The sequence below is a fragment of the Sinocyclocheilus rhinocerous genome, unplaced genomic scaffold (genome assembly GCF_001515625.1).
Source record: "Sinocyclocheilus rhinocerous isolate Xijiao unplaced genomic scaffold, SAMN03320098_v1.1 scaffold1012, whole genome shotgun sequence".
Lineage (NCBI taxonomy): Eukaryota > Metazoa > Chordata > Actinopteri > Cypriniformes > Cyprinidae > Sinocyclocheilus > Sinocyclocheilus rhinocerous.
Genome location: NW_015640039.1, coordinates 175,155 through 178,382, shown reverse-complemented (window position 1 = coordinate 178,382; position 3,228 = coordinate 175,155). Strand labels below are relative to the sequence as shown.

At 35.9% G+C, this 3,228-nt stretch overlaps 1 protein-coding gene across 1 annotated transcript in view; it reads right to left on the bottom strand.

The window, feature by feature from the left end:
- The window catches only part of LOC107752276 (1,4-alpha-glucan-branching enzyme-like), a 192,494-nt gene that overhangs the window by 46,992 nt on the left and 142,274 nt on the right, over positions 1 to 3,228 (bottom strand). The gene's annotated exons all lie outside the window — the stretch shown is intronic.

Sequence of the window (3,228 nt, the reverse complement as noted above, 5' to 3'; positions counted from 1 at the left end):
CACTTAATCTCTCTCTCCCTCTCTCTCTTTCGCTCTCTCTCTCTAATAACTGTGTTAGACTGCATTAATAACTGCGTTAGCCTGCATATCAATGGCTCAAGCCTCTGTTATTAGCTCTAAAATGACGTTTTGGAATTTACAACAGAGCGTTTGAGATGAGGTGCGTAAAAAATTAGCTAGTTCAACACACACGATATTTCAGACGGAAACATGTCAAATGTCTTAAACAAATCATCTGAACAATTGATGTGTGATTGTGACTCCAGGCCGTTAAAATTATTAGAGAAATGCACTCCCGAAGTGGTAATGTGGCCACGACGCCGCGCCTATTAATGGAATGGTCTTTCTCAGTTCTCAAACAAATTAAGAACTACATGTTGCTACTTTCCAGTAGAAATTAAAAGAGAAGAACAACTAGCAATTAGCTACCTTTAATATCCTTTTTTATGATTTGTTGCACCTGTATTTTCAGTCTAATGTTCATTGAGCCAATCAAATCAATTTTGAGTTGCAATCAATCAGCATTAAGTAACTACAGGTATTCAAATCACCACAATAGAAAGAGTGGCCAAACTTTTGCACTCTCTATTTTTCACATCTGATTTTATTTCATACAACTCAAAACTGCTACACTAAGAATTTTTGTCTGGAAAACATCACATTATCCATCTTTCTCTAAAAGTTGAATGGCATATCACTACAATATGTCCTTAAAAAGACAGAGCAAATTATTATGCAGCCTCAGAGGGGTGCCCAAACTTGTTCATAAAACTGTAGATAAAAATGAATAAATATTCTTCTTTGGGTACATTTAAAAACAATTATTTTGAATCTACTGTCTGGTTAAAATTGCAATTATTCCAACTGCAAAAGAAAAGTAATTTGAGCTAATTCAGATCAAACAAAATAAACAAAGTTAGATAAACTGAATATTGTTAAAACACATGCTTAAATCTTAGCTCATATAATATATCAGTTGAAGTTTTAGTAATTTTGTTGTGGGTTTTTGTCATTTTTATTAGTTATTATTTATATAGTCTAAATAATATTTTAGTAAATGTTATTTTAGTAAATCAAGTTGAAGTACATGAAAATAAGGAATGTTTCTTGGGCAACTAACTGAAATAAAATATATAGGCCCATCAGTTAACATAATAATAACCCTGACTGTAATGTTCACCATTTAGGGCCCTATCATACACCCAGTGCAATTTTGTGTTTTTTGCTAGTTTCAGCCCAGCACAGTTATCATTTTCATGTCCTGCGCCACGTTGTTTAAATAGCAAATGCATTTGAGCCGATGTGTGTGCGTTCAGTCTTTGCGCTTGCAAATTCCACCGTGTAAATAGCGAATCCGCCATGGCGCGAGCGCAAAAACAATGGGAGATGAGACTCTGATTGGTTTATTGCACGTTCTCTGATTGGTTTAGTGCACGTTATGCCCCAAACACACCCATTACTCATTAAGAGAATAGGGACAACCCTTTTAGACCATGCGCCGGGCACGCCGACTGTTTTTCCCGTCGTTAAACTAGCAAAAGTGGATTCGGACACTCCCTAAGTGCACCTGCGCCGTGCGCTTTAGACCATGCGCATAGATCGTTTAAATAGGGTCCATACATTTATTTTAAATGATTTAATTTTAAACCTACATATTTAATTAATAATACTATTTATATATTTAAATATTTTATTCCTCTGATGCAAAGCTAAATTTTCAGCATCATTACTCCAGTCTTCAGCGTCAGATAATTCTTCAGAAATCATTTATATGCCAGTTTGTCAAATTTTTAAATATGCAATTTTGCCAAAACCCTTCTATTATTTGAAATAGAACTCTTCTGAACCAATACAAAGGAGGGTGTTCCAGTTTATCGTCGAGATGAGACTCTGATTGGTTTATTGCACGTTATGCCCCAAACACACCCATTACTCATTAAGAGAATAGGGACAACCCTTTTAGACCATACGCCGGGCACGCCGACTGTTTTTCCCGTCGTTAAACTAGCAAAAGTGGATTCGGACACGCCCTAAGTGCACCTGCGCCGTGCGCTTTAGACCATGCGCATAGATCGTTTAAATAGGGTCCATACATTTATTTAAAATGATTTAATTTTAAACCTACATATTTAATTAATAATACTATTTATATATTTAAATATTTTATTCCTCTGATGCAAAGCTAAATTTTCAGCATCATTACTCCAGTCTTCAGCGTCAGATAATTCTTCAGAAATCATTTATATGCCAGTTTGTCAAATTTTTAAATATGCAATTTTGCCAAAACCCTTCTATTATTTGAAATAGAACTCTTCTGAACCAATACAAAGGAGGGTGTTCCAGTTTATCGTCCACCCTATTCCACCCCCTGTCCCACCCCAGTCTCCATCTAAGTACTGCAAAAGGAGCAGCTCTGCTCAGTGAGGACTGCGAAGCTGAATTTAAGAAACAGAGGAGGGAATTAAGAATTCAGTTCACGCACACAAGCGCTCTTCTCGCTGGAGCGATACTTTGTTAGCACTCTGTCAGCGCTTTGGAGAGAGAGTTGGGTGTCTGAGTGGGTGCCAAGGTTTTTACTGTCGATTATCTACCCTGGGAAAAGACAAGGATGATACACAGCAATTACAAACGCTCAGACACCCAAGACGTGCTCAAAGCTCAACTCATCTTTTCTAAAAGCCTCCCATTTGAGTCGTCGGAGCTCGTTTGCTCTCCCAAACTAAAGGAACTAGGTTACAGGTGAATATTTTTAAACAGAACTGAGATCATGGTATCAATATGATGAATTGCATTATAATCAGAACAAATTTCAGTCAATTTTTCCAATTCCAGTACCAATTATTTTAAGGGATGCACCGATACCACTTTTTCCAGTACTCGCCCGATACCGATACTTTTATTTTTGGTACTTGCCGATACCGAGTACGGATATTTTAATTGCATTTGTAAATTTTTAAAATATTGGGTACAGAAAACAAAAGAGTATGTATAATGTTAGTTGGTTAAATTCATTTATCAAATAGATAAAGTCAAACAAAAATTTATTCAGACACATTCAACATTTCTCACATTATCACAGTTTATTCGCTATAGTTTAGAAAATGGTAATAAAATATGACAAGAACTTTGATAGAATGGTATGTAATGGATTACAATAAACCAAAAATTATTCATACAGCTGTCAATATTTACAAAACTTTCAAAACTTTGTCGGGTGACCCTTAGCCC